The following is a 17903-nucleotide window of genomic DNA, read 5'->3' as shown; positions in this document are numbered from 1 at the left end:
GTGCATGACACTTAAAGTATTTTTACTTCCAAACTCTACTCAGCCAATGTGCTTTGGTATATTTATTGACTGTAAACTTGTTGTGTTGTCACATTAAACTGTTCACGGTGTAACACTTCGTGTTGCCTGTTTAACGCCTCCTCTGGACAGAAACTGTCAGTCCTGTGTGTTGAGAAACAAGAGTCCAAACTGAAGACGTTGTTGATAACTCGCGGCCCCCACCGGCCGGTTAAGAGTAGTGAGAAGTCAGCAGTCAATGACTATAAAACAGTCAACTGATAAGTTTAGCAAAACTTGTGAATCAATTTCCCTTTTTGTTATGTGCAGCATGTATTTGTAGACATTGTTCTTATCTTACTACATTTTGAGAAACCAGGCTCTCAAAGAGTACAGTACTCTGTGTATATATTTCAGTCGCTCAATAATCCATGCCACTTTTTCACCTTCATGACTGAGGTAAAGGATCTTGAACAAGGACGTTATGTGGGGGGAAATTGCGAAGGGAAGATGAGACACTTGCTTGACTCCCAGAGTTACCTGCCCTCGGTGATCAGGACTGAAACTCCCTCAGGCTTCTTTAGTCTTTTTATTCTCAGACGTAGAGGAGAAAGAGAAGGGAGGGGCGAGAGAAGGAGGCCACAGGTGACCTTTTGGATTATCAGTTCGATGCCTGGGGTGAATGAGAAAGAGGGAGGGAGGGAGAGTTAAAGGTAAAAGTGTAAAAAAAAAAAGGAGCAATGTGTTAATTTCCTCTCCGGTCTGCTTGGTGGCTCCAGGCAGTGGATTTTCAGCGAGGCCTCACCTTGTTGCACATTGCCATGTCACTGCAAAGTGTGTGAAAACTCCGCCCACAAAAGAGCTGAGAGAAAAGAAGAGGAAGGCTCGGCGTTAACACTTATGAGGTACACAAAATCCTGAGTAGCTCCCAGTGAATGAGCAAAGAAGAAATCAGGAAGCAGCTACTATTTAATACACAGCATCAGCATACTTCATAACTATGTACTCACACGAACATAAAATGAAAGAAGTGATTGATAATGCCCTAATTCAGCCAATTAGGACAACAGCAATTCATCAAGAAGCAGATTAGTTTGCAGATTTCCAGATATGTATAGGAACTTATCATTGCACACTGATTCAACACACTGATCCAAGACTCATATTATATTCTTGCACTATATTTCCAACAAGGACAAAAAGTGCTTAAACTGCTCAGAGAAAATGGAAAGTAAATAAAAATTGACGTGAGATAATTTGGCCAATAATATGTGCAATCAAATATCTTTTGTATCTAATCCAGCATGTGACTTGTTGTTGTTGTGTAGGTATGTTTTGTATGTATATCTGTGTGTAAAGGTTTTGTATTTGCCTGTCCTCTGATAACATGTTTAATTGTCTTGTAACCCAATAAATTTCAGCGTCAACGTTAATTTGGTTCGTTGCTTTGTTATCATAGTATTTAGCAATCTTAAGTCGGCAATACTACCCAAAGTCCTTGATTCAGAGCAATTCAAGTTAGCCATTCATCAGCAGATTTAAAACTCATTTGGTCTTTATTCGTTTATTGGTAACTCGTCAGGATTTTGTGTACCACATTCTAAAGTTTCATCAACAATAATAACACAGAGATAGTTAAGATGTCTTTATTTCAGACTTCATACATCTTGTAAGCACTTAAATATGAGGATGTCCCAAATGTCGTCCGGGTGAAACCCAAACATTGGAGGGCAGTTTGTCAATGTGTCAGTTCAAAGCGTCAGACCAGTGCATCATTATGTCATTTTTGCAAACCGCATGGAAACCAAAACCAGTCAGTAAGATGCCACAGATTGTGCTCGGACACCAGTTAGTGGCCATAATTGAGCTCCAGTTGCAGAAAATCACTGTAATTTCTTAAATGTGCATCTATTACACAGCCTCCAGATAAGAAAATAAAGGGTTTTCTCTTCTAGTTTTTTTTTTTACAACTTTCTTCTGATTCTTTATAAACTCGATATTAAGAGGAAATTCATCACGCAATTGATCAAGGAAGTCGATTTGGAGTGAAAAGTAAAACTGTGACACAGAAATGAATTTCTTTGGTCAAAAACAGAATTCTACTCTGCCTCCCTTTCATTTCTGCAACAACATTCCCCTGTGATTGTCGTGTATTCATTCCTTCCGCTCAGAAAGAAAACACAAGAGAAAAAGGCCTTATTGGATCATTCCTGGTCCTGCGGCCTGTTCTGCGAATCCACAGAGCGCCGAGGTCCAACATGTTTATGGTCATGTCTGTGAGCAGTCGACAGGCGCTGGAACACTGCACACAACCACACCTAATGAGAACAAGACTGTTTGACTTATACTGCATTGCCCTGTTATTACTCAGACTGGGCGCTGAAGGACACGAGGCTTGGTTTTAATAACTCTGCACACAACTGAGGGAAAAAGTTTGAGCAATCAAAAATCAGATGAGCGATCATCGTCATGGTTGCTGCACTTTGGCTTCCCCCGATTGTCGCTGCATTGATTGATGGATGTGAACGGTGGATGAATTAACACACACACTTAGACATTAATCCAGATGGAGCCCATCAATTATTGATAACCCCCAGAGTCCCTACATGAGATACCATCGGCTCATCAATACTTCATGCATCTGATCAGGAACAGATTCTCTATTGGGTGATTTAATTATCTGACAAGTAAAAAGGCTTTTAAAAGGCACCGTTCTTTCTATTAAGGTAATCACTTTATTGATAAACCACCAGGATGGGAAGTAACCCAATTGTCTTGGGACCACAAGTGATGGACGCTGAGTGTTTTTTTTTTTAACATTGTGACCGACCATCCCCCCCTTTCTGGTTTTACCAAGTCTAGTCTTACCATCATCAAGCTGTGGTGAAGTAAAGTATGACTCAATGGTTAAGAATGGCCTGTTTGGAAAAAAACCCACAAAGGAATGCTTACAAAGTTAACTACATGGTTGTCCAGTGAGAGTTCACACAGTTTTGATCGCGTGAATGTAAATTCAGTAGCATCATTTTCAACATTTAGCGTCAGCTGAACTTCTTTAGCTGATGCAACAACCCGAATCGTATTCGTCACTGGAGCGCAACACATTCCCAGCAGATCGTTTGCTCAAACTGTCACTTTGTTGCACTGCTCCAGTCCATCTTTTTCGCGTCTCCCATTCATCGTGCTTATCCTGACATGGTTTTCATGCTGCGCTTTCACTCTTGTGATTTAGCGCTGGCTGCGGAGAACACTGCTCCAGTCCCTCCAAGACATGAGATGGTGGTGAAATCACAGTGATTTTGACAAGTTTAAACCGTTTTGGGAGCGAGACAGGCACAGTGGAAGAGACAATATTGAGCCTGAGTCACTGGGCCCAGTGACAAAGCTTTGGAGAATATGCGCTGGAGGGTTGTGATGATGGGACTTTTGGGATCCATAAAAGCTGACGGCTGAAGGGCCGTCTGCATGTCTCCATGTGTGAATCATGTTTTCTGCTTCTGAACGCAGCGTGAGCTCCGCTGTACGGTTTGAATTTGTGGGATTGTTTTCTGGTTGTCTCTGTCTTTATTGTAGTCTGCAGATGGTGTTAGGGAGCTGGACACAGGCTCTATAGCTCTATGCTGTATGGTCTGAATCATTGTCAAAATTGCATGTTTTGCAGTAACAAAAAAATGATAGTACAACTTTAGAACTAGCTTAAATTAAGAAATATGTAGTATGCTGCTCTATAAAATAAATTGATTTTGATTTATGTATGAGTCGTGATCATTTGAAGGATATTCTAACTTTTTTATTGCCTAAATAACCAAAGATTAAATTATCTGATTAACAAGTATTGCCTGTGTACCTAAAGCCAGATAAAGCTTGTTCCTCTTTGCCATAGACATCCAATGTTTTTCAAAAACTAGCGCATTTAATCCACAACTATGGGACTGTTCTTCATCGAGGGCCCCAAAACACCATATGTTTACGTTCAAGGGACAAAGCCCTCGATATTCACAAAAAAAAGCACTGTTGCCCTTTGTGCTGAATCCTCATCTTCTACACGAGCAAAGTGTCCATATGTTAAACCTCAGTAAGGAATGCCTCTCTACTCTTTGCAGTTCATATTCTAGACTGAAGCTCTAAACAGCTGCTGCTACACTTTCTCTTTGTGTTGTAGCTGGGAAACCTGAGCTGTGCTATTGATCAGACTTCCACTACTGGGTTATTAGCTAGCAGCCTGATGTCTCCATGTTCACTTCAAGACCCTCTTCTTAAACGACAGTGGGGGTGTGATGAACGATAGACAGAAATATACCACATAAATCTTCCCAGTAGGATCTCAGCATAGAGACTCTCTGAGGAACTGTGTCCACTTTTCTGTTAATGATTTCCTTTATTGCTGTTTCTCATGCGACCATTTGTCTCTTTTTCATGATGTATATTTAATCATCATTTCATAATAGATGTCCGCGAGTTCTACAAAGACTTCGCACCAAAGTCGATATACTGTTGAGAAATCTATTGCTTTCTCACTGTCACTTTGAATGTTCGCGCACATTGTTGTGCCCTGCCTGAGACAAACCAGGCAAACTTGGATTTATTATTTCATACTTTAATGATTATCTGGCTCGCTGTGTTCAACATAATTTTACCAGTCTGTCACTCCAGCCTGGAGACATGGCTGTTAAACTTGGCCTAATCCCGCCTCAGGAAGAGGAAAAAAATAGAGTAAGCCAGACCAGTGAAAAGATAGGCATAGAGCGGGGGGGATGCTGAAGAAAAATATCTGAACGGCATTTTGCAAAAGCACCTCTTAAGTTAAGAAAACATAGGAGTTGAGGAGAAACAGCTGTGTGCACTGAAGCCTGGCATCCTGAGGATGAAAACACAGGCCGTTAATAATAAAAATAATAAGCCTGCTGAGTTCCTAATAAAGGGACCCTGATGAGATAATTCAGTCAAGTGAGGGGCCCCTCACTGCATCGCAGGCTGCCCTTGTCACCACACCAGCTCCGCCACCACAGAAGAAGAGAGAAGGGAAGGAGCTGGCAGTGGCAGAGGGATGCCGCTGGCTTCATTCTCTGGTGCCACACAGCAGCTTTACCACAGAAGAAGAAAGTTGGCTTACTCCACCGTGCCACACGACTGTGCCATGTTAATGTTGGATCAGAGCCAGCAGTTGGATTCACAGTCTGGGCTGAATACTTCAGCATTCATGTGTCGGTTCATTTGTGTGTGTGTGTGTGTGTGTGTGTGTGTGTGTGTGTGTGTGTGTAGTTTGTGTGCATGTTGGTGTTGCTAGCGTAATGCAGAATGCCAGGGGAACCCCAAACCACCCAGTTTTTCATCCTGTCCTTTTGCTACCTTACTCTTTTCAGCCATTTCTGTCATCCGTCTCTCTCTCACCCCTTCTCTCTTTCTGACATCTGGCTTCAGTGAGCAGACCTTTGACAGAAGCGCTCACACAGCTCAGTCATACCGGTTTGTGTGGTGTTAATGGGGCTCATTTGATTCCCCCAAATCTCACTGCAAAAACTTCAGTGACTGCTTTGCCAATAGTTGGAGGCAGGCAGTAAATATGTCGTATTCTAATTTCTTTATGAGTGAAGAGAAGACTGTAAAAAGTTTTAGATGATCAGTGATCGTCATTGAATTTAATGTAAAAATAAATAGCTGGACGTTGACGATATTCAGGAACTGCTTGATTTGTCTTTTATGCCTCTGTGTTGTTTAGCCCTCACATGTCCCTTGAGGATGGTTTGCTGTGGCATGAGTGGCATGTAGCCAAGCCGGGCTCCATATCTGCACTGATTTATGGGAACCCAGGGAGCAGGAATAAATGAGAGAGAAGCGTATCAGAGCATATATCACCATCATCACAATATATGCCATCATAAAACAGCAGCCAAACCTTTGTTGGAGGCAAGAGGGAAATCCGTAAAGACAACAGAAAAATGAGAACTGTGAGAAATACGAGGGAGACCAAAGACCAGATATGGCCCGTAAACTAATATGGCCATGATTAGTCATGCCGTCGATGGCCTTTCAAAATTACCCTGCATGCCCGACACACCATATATATCTACTCGTGAAGTTTTTGTCTTTTCATTCATTTTAACAAAATTAAGCGACAGATATTTTCAAAAAATTGAATTGGTCTATGTGTTATTGTGTAAAAGCAGAGCACTTATATATTAAATCTATATTAAGCATTTAAGATCATTTAATGGTACTGAATGTCTCATCTTGAAACACACTTTGAAACTTTGAAAAAAAACAACATTGCAGTGAATATTTACTCCTCCCCTTCCTGATGTAGACCTGGAACTGATATGGCAATAGTGGAGTTCATGCCCTGTCCTTGGGCTGTGAAGGTATTGTTGCTGTGAAGACAGTACAGGGAGTTGGCCTAGGTGGAAGTAAAAACAACATCCATCCACACACAAGCTGCGGCACACACCAACAACGTTACGCTGCTCTTGTTCTCGGGTATCTGTTTCATGATGTCCTTTAGTGGCCACTATACCCAGATGGTTTGTAACGGCTCAGGACAGGGCGGCAGGGAAGGTGTTAGTTAGTTAACACTGTTTACAGCTCCTCAGGGCAAATTCTGTAACTGAGGAAGAAGCATGGTTGCTTATGGAAACTCTCAGTGGCACTTAACAGGTAGCATATTCAGGGCACCCCCCCCCCCCCCCTCGTTACAGTTGCTAGCTTGTCAAGCATTCTGCTCTCACGACACGAAAAATGTTGAGCAAACTATAGTAACTCCTATTTTTCTGTACCATATTGTAAAGTGTTACCAATGTACAATAATTTAGTAAAATAAGCTTTCCTTATCATTTAGAGCGTGCGCCCATCGATGACAGCTGAAATAGAAACTTGCTGGCAGATTTATCAGGCGTAGCTAGTTAACTCATGAAGCTAACATCAGATTCATGATGCTGTCATCAGCTGGCTTTTTATATGTTTCCAGCTCACTTGTATCAGAACCCTGAATGTGATATTCAATATGGACTTCATGACTACATAAATGATATATCGCTAAAAGGCTAAAGCAGCATGCCCCGCTATCAGAGTCAGCATCCTCACAGCTACATTTAATGATCCATGTCGAAGATATGAAGGAGCAGCATTGTTCTTGTGCTTCAGTGTGGAGCTATTATTATAAAGAGATGAAGAAAAATACAAATCAGATGGTTCTAACATAACCCTGCCGTAGCTGACATACCTGTTGGTAACGAACAGTAGTTTTCACATTTAATATTACAAGACAACAGGTTGAGGAACAACCAATGTGTTTGGCAAACGTAAACTATCCTGGGTAACTTTGGCTAGGGTTGCTGAAACAAAAAAGAAAATGACAGAGCTCTTAATGATAGCATCCTAGAGGAGCTTTCAAACTGTGGGGGAATTCTACATGATGTGTAAGGACCTAACCTGCTACCCCACAAACCAATGACTTGATGATATACCAACTCATGGCAGTAGGAATGTTTCGCTATAACCGTTAGCAATAAGCTAGTTAGCCGGACATGCAGCTTTTATTAAAGTAGACTAACGCCCCGTTCCAGTTCATTCCTTACATGCTTGCTCTGTTTTGGGAAAGGCTGAATCCCCTCCCGAGTTCATTGTTTATCAAACTTGTAGCCTAAATGTTATTTTCACATTAAGGAGCAGCTATCAGTCCATATTACTGCAACACATATTTCTCCACAGGCCCAATATATTATGAGCATGTGGTGTTGTCTCAGGGTATAAAAACATATCCTCAAGCTCTGTGTGTTTCGTCTGATAGCCTGACCACAATGTGTGATGTCAGTGTTTGGAGAGCTTAGCCTGGAAACCTGCCTTCCCGTCCTCCCCCTCTTTGCTCCTTCATCCCGTTTCTCCTTCGTCATATATGGTTCATGTGTTGCTTATTACCCCCAAGTCCAGGTCTGGACCCAGAGCTTCTACTTTCTCCGCTCATATGGTTTGAAGCGGCGCGGCTTCCTCGATGGAAATACCCCAACAGACTCCGACCTCAAGGCGCTCTGCACCCGCATGCGTGTGCACAGGTACGTGATGCTTGCAGTTTGTGCCCGCAATATCCAATCCCAAATGCACTGTATGCAAACACACATATACCCACACACACACACACACACACATACATGCACACGTCTCACCCTGCTCTCCTTCCCCTGGGTCCTTTTGATTGACAGTGCCCGCTCCTGCAAGGGATTATGAGGGAAACCGGGGAGGGGTGAAGGGGTTTGAGGCCGGGGCGAGGGAGAGTGAGAAAGAGGGTTGAGGATTAGCCCACTGAGCTTCATTAACCTGAATGTTTACACAAGCTGATCTCTCGCAATGAGACCCCCTTTCCTTCCCACAAGTGTCCCCTTCAAGAATCTGCCGCCCCTTCCTCCATCCCCTCAATCCCAGTGAAGCAGTGAAGCACCATCCACAGTCAGCAAGTCAGCCTGATAAGAACAAGGATTAGGGACAGTGTGGTTGTGAAGTAATACTCATCAGTAGACCACAATTTTGAGTTTGTATATGCAAATATGTTAATTCAGCTGACGGTTTTATTTCGGTTTTGCACAACTGTGAGGATTCAAATACTCAACAATTGAAACATGAATATTCGAAGAAGTTATAGTTTAGATTAGCTGATTCTGACAATGTTTCCATACAGTTTTGCACAGAATGGTTGGGTTTCTGAAAATGTGATGGTTGTTATGCTTTGCAGAGAAAAAAACAAAGTCTGGAAATGATAGAGGAATAGGCTGGGGGAAGCCAATCTGCATGTATTTGAAATGGGCTCCATCAGCCTGTTTCCTTTTCCAAGGCCAACACTGGTAACGTATTGTAGACAACATTCATTTTAATGGTACAGTAAGTGAAAAATAAGTGGAGGGCACACGTGACCCGTGCTACTCTGAAAATGTAAAAAGAAGCTGTTATTATTACGAAGCTATTGTTCATGACTATGCTTATTGCACACAACTAAACGGATACTGGCCCGGTGATGAATGGCTAAAGTAGAGTTTCACCAATCTGCATTAAGCCCTTGCTTATGTTTCTAAACTTAAGGCCCTTACGAAATGAGTAATTGTTGTGATTTGCTACTGTAAAGAAAAGAAGGAAGAAAATGAGGACATTTCAGATTTTGTTGAACACTCTGTGGTTTCCGTAATGAAGTACTCTGAGGAATTCATCTAAGAGCAGAACATTTGACGTTTTTGACAAAGCAGTTCCTGTTTTTCCTGAGCAGAATAAATCACAGCTAATTCTGTAATGCATTACAGCATAATGTAATTCAAAAAGTTCAAAAGTACAAAGGGGGTAAAGAGCCAGTAAATTAGTGCCAATCCCAAGGCAGACTTCAAACACACCGACTTGTGCTTTTGTTGCTACTCTCCACGGACCCATTGAGCCTCCCAGAGTTGTGCCTGAGCTCTAAGGACAACACTGGGGGCTATTTGCTTCTCAGATTAAAGAGGTTGAGCAAGATAGCCAGCAGCCCCCCCCCCCCCGAAGAGCAGTTAGCAGAAAAGCACTGCCTGTATTGTTTAGCATCTCCGGGAAAGGGTGTTTTTTCTCTGCACTGAGGTGGAAAAGTAAATTAGCGTTCACTCTGTGCCTGGCTCCGGCTCCGACGAACTGAGAATGGTGTGTCGACAGCCACAAGACTGCTCTCTTCAAAGAGCTGTAACCAAAGGGACATGGCTCATGCTAAAGTAAACAGAAATGAGTCTAGAGCTCTTAGCTCGACAGACAGGCTGTGGCATGTATTTCAAAAATCGCCATTACATCAAATGGGCAGGCCGATCAACTGGAAGTTATTCTGCAAGAGGCACTTCTTTTGAGGCGTCTGCCATGTGGGTCTAATTTTTCACCTTGAATGATTGTGAATGCTGCGGCGGGTCAGCGTGGGTCCATGCCTGCTTGACAAAACACTGACTCTAGAAACAAATAAAAGAACGAAGGGGAGAGAAAGAGAGACAGAAGACAGAGAGACAGACGGAGAGCCGACAAGAGAGCCAAATCACGACTGCTGAGGACCAGCCGTCCACGCAGACAGGAAAGGGAATGTGGGGGGAAGAGAAGAGAAGGGGAGAATGAGCCATTGGATAAAGGGGTGCAGTGAGGAAGGAGAGAAATAGTTTTTGAGGAGACATCTGGCTTTGATTAAGTGGACAAGCCAGCCTTTGCTGCTTGTTTTGACTGGGCTTTTCAGGAGAAGTTGATGTTGTTTGTTTTTGAATAGCAAGTGGCTAATTGATGAACACGAGCCATGGACACAATGACTGGGCAGCGATCGGGCATTTCCGTAGTGGTGGCGTTTACCTGTTTGTGTGTTCATATGCAGCTTGTGCGTGTGCAGGTACAACTGCGTATTTGTGGGAATGGGTGATGACTGCAGGGGAGGCTGGAATACATACAAAGCATACATTTTTCCTCAAAATGTTTTCAGTGTTGGCTCTGTGATGTAAGATGGACATGAGCTTTATTTGTTATCAATTATTTTTCTCTTAGATGCTCAAAAAAAACCCATAGGAATTCAGTTAGTTGATGATAATGAAGAATAGACACGAAACTACGCTGAAGCAGATGACACTATAAGAATTGAAAAGAATGGAAATGAGGAAAATAAAACAAACAGAAATAGCTCAGAATCAACAGAGAAATACACAAATCCCTGTTTGACAGCTGTAAATCATCTGCCTTTCAGGGGAGAAAGAGAGAAAGTCTGTGGTGTTGGTCGACTTTGAAACTGATCACTGTTCCAATCTTTAAAACGAGAGCAAAAACATTTGAAACGCCCGTACAGCAAAACTGGGACTCAGACCTCCTTTCTGTTACTCCTTCGCAGACATATTGAGTGTGAGAGGAACCTCATGGCACAGCGTCCCGCACCGCTGAATATGAATAAACCATCAAGTGCAGAGACTCTAGCCAAGCCAAACTCAGCACGCAGGCATCACAGCAGAACAGGGCAGGAGGCCCTGGAGCTCTTACTGGCAAGCACAGACAAACTCCAACCCCCCCCCCCCCCCCCCCCCTCCGCTCCCAAAGTCAATTGCCCATCAAAAAAAGATAATGGCTTGAAAAAGATGCAGTGGTTTTTTTGTGTTCTGCTCTCTGATTTTCAATCATCGTTAGGGCGAGAGGATATGCATTTGAGATGCTGCAGGTCAGGGTGAATGGGAATCTGAGGGAACACTGGTGAGGCCGGTGGGGTTTTGAGGAGTTTTGGAGGTGAAACGTGAGACCTTGAGACAGCCGGCTTGTTCACGGAGGGCTCAGAGGTTGTGATGATGATTGGAGGTGATGTCTGTTTGGTAGCTGCTGCTTCTGCTTCAAGGGCAGCTGCATAAACGTCAGAGAGGTTTGAACCTTGGTCTCTGGCACAGTTAGGCAAACTTAAACACAAAACGGTGCGGAGAATTGAAGAATGATGCAGAGTGGCATTCATCAGCAGATGCTGTCTTAAGGCCAACCAGGTAAGCCTGCTACTTTAACGACGCATTGGGCTAAGTTGAACTGGCTAAGATTGGGAGGAAATTCACTTATTATTTCTCCTTAATTTCACGAAATTCTTCAGACAAATAATTATCTTTTCAATTCAGAAGGGATTGCTGCAAAATGCTTCATCTATTTGAAGAAAAACCTTCTAAAATGAATTTGTTGATATTTCAAGAGAAGCTACCTTTACTTTATAACGTTCATTGAATTATAGTGAATAAAAAAAATATTTTCGTGTTTCTAATTAATCAAGACTTGGGCTTAAATTAGTTAATTTAATGCAGGACTTTACATGCACTTTTCCACAGCAGCACGTTCAGCAACAGGGTTGAAATGTTAACACCTCATGCAGTGGACAAGCTTGTTATCATGCGCTGCATTTAATTGGCTTAGAGGTCTTGAACCTTTGGCCACCACGCCTTGGCAGCAGCGGCGCAGAGTGTCAGCGGATCAGTGAAATATTATCCGCGGGACGGGAAACCAGCTGGGGAGCAGAGAACAGGAGCGACTCGAGGATGTTCTCTCTGCTTACCACACAGAAACTCAAGAGGATCCGTACCAAGGGTGAGGAGGAAGGTGTTAAAGAAAGTATCCATATCCTGGAACTTCTCTCATATCTGCAGGGCCTTCTGTCGTGTCTGTGGTGAGCCTGTGTGTGTGTGTGTGTGTGAATGTGAGTGTGTGTGTGAGTGTGAGTGTGAGTGTGAGTGTGAGTGTGTGTGTGTGTGTGTGTGTGTGTAAAAGAGACCACACGTATTAAGGTATGCTCACAAAGATGACACTTGATATTGTCAAAAAGTGTTTTTACAGTATGAACACGAATGATGATCTTTGGATAAGTGAACACACCGGTGGGTGAGGGAATAAAGGGGAATTAAATCCATGTTTTCTTACTGTTATGTCTGATGACTTAGAGGTCTGAAATAATTAAATTCCCTATAGTTGTCATTAACAAGAGAAATAAGAGGCAATAGGTTAAATGCTCAGTTAGTATTGTTTAATTTTACACCAAGATTTATTTCTTCACCCAATCCACAAGTTACATGAGGCCTTCTAACAGCCAACTGTTTGCAAATCCAGCAATTACCCAGTGTCAGTTTAAGGACAATATGACATTCAATATGCAAATAGAAGCAAATTAGACCTGTCAAGAAAAATACCGCTGACAATAACAATGTAGTTCAAAAGGTAACAATGTCATCATTATACACTGCAAAGTCTTTTCATTGGAACTTGTTTTGACAAAGCCATGTAAGATTGCCATTACAACTCTGTCTTTCTTCACTGTAATCTTGTTGTCAGGCTGACCTTATTTTTTAGAGGTTTCTGGAGGATCTGCCTTGACTAAAAAAAATGAACCAATCAGAGTTAGAGAACTAAAACAGGCGACCACAGGTGAGTCCTGTGGCTGTCTGTCATTTATCTAATCAACCCGTCAATCATGCGGATGCACCTCCCTGAGGGTACCATTTGCCAATAGGCACACAGGTGAACCCTTAAATCAGCTTTAATTGGCTGCAGGGTAACAAGCGAGGTTGAAAGGTGTGGGAAAGTGAGACATGGTGTCGGTGATCTTTATGGAGCTTTGACAGACTCCCCCGTCAACGGCGGAGGCAGAGTGATAATAGTCTCTCTATCATCACTTGTTAACGGTGCAGTGTGTAAGATCTGGCTACATACTCCAACGAAATAAGGTTCAGCATTTTACATCTTCTTGGTCCATACAATCTAAATTTACTGGCAACTACAGACAGCAAGGCGAGAATATATGCGAAATTCAGCCAAACTGCGGAAACTGAGAGAGCCGGTCGAAGTAGCACTGCTATCTTATATTCCTCACATTACCTACAGCCTATACTGTGTTTACTGTGCCGCTAACTGGGGCCTGTGCTGTCCGTGTATGTTTTCATTGTTTGTTTATTGGATTCAATCCAAAGAAATGAGAAAACAACTCTTATTTTACTCCATTTTCCTCAACTTTAACCTGCCTGAAGAAATAAACTAAGCAATGGATTTATCAGGAGAGGATGTTATCAATATTGAACTCTCATCCCAAACAGGTATCCTATTTTATGTTTTTCTAAAGAAGTGCCGCACACTTAATGAATAAATTGATATTGGATAAGCGTACGTGTATTCATCTCCAAAATAAATACAGAAAGACAGTTGCATATGATCTTAATCTTATTGATACATCATAAATTACATTTTTGGGAACTTGCCCTTCACAATCTTGACAGCATGAAGATTGATTTTCATTTAATTGACCTCTAAATGTCAGCTGGGATCGGCTCCAGGGAGGGGAATGGAAGGATGGCTGTATTGTACATGTCAGATGGTGATTTTGATTCTGGTATAAATCATTCACGTTTCTGTCTCCAACAGCAGCAGTTTCTTTCAAACATTATATTTGGCACTTAAATGGCTCTCAGCCCATATAGACTGTTAACCAACAGCTCCCACAGACAAGCACCCACCCGGCACAGGAGCCCAATCTCATTGGCTCTGACCGTGGATACGTCTCTCAATTCAGCGCTCGACATTTATTGACAGCTTTTAAAAAATATTTACTGCCCCACTTCCTCTCCCAGTGGGCATCCAGCCTGTAATCTCCCTACCCGTTTATTGGATCATTTGTCAAAGCCTCTGGCTTTTCTTCTCTCTTTTTTCTTTTTGTTTTCATCCCCTGCTTTAACTCTCTGGAGGGGGGAGTTTATGCACGATATGTGCATCTGTGCTTGAGAGAGAGAGAGTGAATAAAGGGTGAGATAGAGAGTTCAATGGGCCTTGGAGATTAACTCCTTCCATGCCTTCCTTTTCCTTTTTAAAACAGAATTTACAGCTGATTAGCCTCCACTGTAAAGACAGGCCCCAGTTCCCAGAAGGAACGCTGCTAAACATTTATGCAAGGCCAGACGTAAAGACCCTTATTCAAAACATGTGTTCTTCCAAAGACCCCTCGGGGAGACATCTATAGAGGGGACTGAATAAAAAAACGCTGCTGCCTGAAGGCTCATTTTCAGAACATCATTGAAGAATTGTGAGTTGTCCTGAACTCGACACGTGGATGTGCCGACAATGACACAGCCTAAATTTTTAAGAGCATAAGAACAGCAGTTTTCAGACAACGTGACAGAGAAAAGAAGCTCAAAAAAGGAATAGGTATACTAAAAGAACTCAGGCACATAACCCCCCGCAAAAACCACGTGTCATTTTTACACCACAGTTTTTGTACATGTTAACTGAACAAGATATAACGGGTCATTTTCGTGAGCTTTAGAGGTGCGGGAAGGTAGATTTTGTTACCTTCCGACAGACCTAGGCTAGCTCTTTACTTCATTTTTCCATCTCTACACAAAGCTAAGCTAAGCTAAGGAGCTGGTCGTTGTCGCCGAATATTTACCAGACACAACATTACAGTGCTATCGACCCCCTCCTCTAACTCTCGGCAAGAAAGCGACTGCTATTTTCCAAACTGTCAAACTATTTCTTTAAGGACTAAGTACTCTGTGAATTTAAACCATGAAGTCAGGTGAACACACTCAAAATAACAACTCCACTCCAAATTGATTCTTGGTTAGCATTCAAAGTTAGCACTGAGCTCATCAGGGCACAGCGGTACACAGAATCACCCACAGTTCCCCCTCATGTCTGTGTAATGTGAGCGTGTGTGTGTGTGTGGGAAGGGGAGAGTGAGAGAGGGCATGAGACGGTGAGAGTAAGAATTAAAAAAACAACAAAAAAGTGAGAGCGAGTTCCATTATTGCAGAAGACGTGTATGGTGAGGCGGCAGCTGGCGTGGACACCCAGAATCTTACCGTCGCTGCCAGGCCTCGGCTGCTACGTGTGCTTAGTCTTCACCACGTGCCCACAGAGTACACGGGACAGCCACAGGTATGTCCCCTCCACCCCGGACCACACCAATCACAGCCAGGACGCTGTCAGAACCTTTCGGGTATCCCGTTAAGCTAATGAGATGTGACTGCGTCGGTGCTGCCAGCGCACATGCAATTGTTCCATTCATATAGCCTCCACTGATGTATGGAGACTGTCCTAACCCAGTCTCAGACCACACAGACACCCAGGAGGGACCAGGATCATGTGTGTGTGTGTGTTTCATGAAGTTGTCTGCTTATACGCTGTGTGAATATACATATACTTTGTATCTGAGCCATATGTGTGTGTATGTATCCATTTAGCTGTTCAGAACTGGTTTACCACAGTGGAAAAGATAATTATGAACTGGATAATGGTAAAAATGCGTCCAGGTGGACTGTGTGGTGTGTGTGTGCGTGTGTGTGTGTGTGTGTGTGTGTGTGTGAGCGTGTGTGTGTGTGTGTGTGTGTGCTGGTGTATAGGTATGTGTCTCAGCTTGGCTGGGATCATAAAAGGTCCCAGTGCTTCATGAAGTTGGTGGTAAGTCGAATGTTGAGATGTACACTTGAGTAGCAGCCAAATGGATTAAAACTGTCACACAGCAGGCGGCTGCAACGAGGGAAAATGGTATACCCTGGAAGGCAAGGCAAGGCAAGTTTATTTGTATAGCACATTTCAACAACAAGGTAATTCAAAGTGCTTCACATGAAACCATTAAAAGCATAAAGGCAAAAGTAAAGGAGATTTAAAACATACATTGAAACAATAATCGATGTCTCCCTGAGACATTGCGCTGCACGCAATCAACCATACACTGCCGCAATTCTGCAATTACTCGCACACAAACCACGTCTGGAAAAGATCTCTGCCGATCTGCGTTTTATAGTGTACGCCTTGCACGAACTCGGTCCCGGAGGAAATGGCGATATGTTGTGCAGTCCTTTTAAAACCATTAAAAGCATCAAAACATAAGGCAAAAGAAAATGAGATTTAACAGCAATTAAGAACAGTGTAAGAAATAAAATACAGTAGTAAAATGCAGAAATGCAGGAAATTGATTAATATATGAATTGAATGTGGTTCAATTAAAGGCAGCAGCAAACAGAAAGGTCTTCAATCTTGATTTAAATGAGCTGAGGGTCTCAGCAGACCTGCAGCTTTCTGGGACTTTGTTCCAGATATGTGGAGCAGAAAAACTGAACGCTGCTTCTCCATGTTTAGTTCTGACTCTGGGAACAGAAAGTAGACCGGTCCCAGACGACCTGAGGGGTCGGGATGGTTCATAAGGTAGCAGCAGATCAGAGATGTATTTTGGTCCCAAACCATTCAGTGCTTTGTAAACCAACAGCAGGATTTTAAAGTCAATTCTTTGTTGGACAGGAAGCCAGTGCAAAGACCTCAGAACTGGAGTGATGTGGTCCACCCTCCTGGTCTTAGTGAGGACTCGAGCTGCAGCGTTCTGAATCAGCTGCAGCTTTCTGAAGCTGAGAGATACAGACAAAGCTGGATTACTTTGCCGCTGACTCATCTAAAGTGCTTCCAAATCCAATCGGAATCACCTACTAAATCATAATCCTCAAAATTTGAATTTTTATCCATGCAATGTTATAATCAGAGAAAATAAAAATAAAAACTTGTGTTCAAACACCCCCTGTTTATCACTCAGTGACAGATTGGGCGTGTTACAGTCCAAGCTATCAACAATCTGTATCAGTTCAGCTCTAGTGGGTTAATCACACTCGTACTGCTTGACCAAGAGGATGGACAAATTAGTTATGGGCAATGTTTCCAACTGGCATCTTTTCAGCTCTGTGAGTTTCAACATAAACAGAAAAAGGAATGAGAAAATAATTGTGGTCGACTGGTGTGTGGTAACCCGTTTGCAGCCTTCATGTTGGATGTGGGGTGCTTTTTCCAGGGGTTTTGGATTTCTCATTATATGTTAGGTATGAGCTTGCATATGGCTTGATACATGGTGTTAGAGCTGACTGAGTGCAGCGGTGTTCCCGATTCAGCTTAAAATCACAAATAAAATATTCTTTCATATAGAAGTGGTTTTATTGAGTGGAAATGTTGTGGCAACGACAGAATTTGCAACTGAATTCCAATGCTTGCACACGGCATGGTGCCACTTCATCCACTGTATTGTTACAGGAAATTACAAAAGGTCTTATCGACAGCCCTGATTGGATCATAGGATTTTTGTGCTCCGGGGCTTGACTGTTGTATTAGTGCAATAAATGAAGTCATGACACTATTAAAAGGGATGCACATGCAATGTGGAGGGAAATATTAGGGTTGACTGCTAGTCAGAAAATAACAGTAAATTTAAAGGTTTTTTTTTTTAAAGTTTTTTCTCTAGTACACACTAGAAAAGAGCCCTAGATTGCCTCACAGCATGGCCTTAGTTGATCAAATATAATTGAGTAAATATGCCTCTACTCATAATTTCCTTCCAGCTCAGCTTCGTAGTTTGGTTTTTCTCCTTCAGAGGACTTTAGCCCCGTTGGCTGGGGGGGATATAAGGGTCC

This window comes from Melanostigma gelatinosum (assembly GCF_949748355.1).
Source record: "Melanostigma gelatinosum genome assembly, chromosome: 3".
NCBI lineage: Eukaryota > Metazoa > Chordata > Actinopteri > Perciformes > Zoarcidae > Melanostigma > Melanostigma gelatinosum.
Note: the sequence above shows the minus strand (reverse complement) of the source record.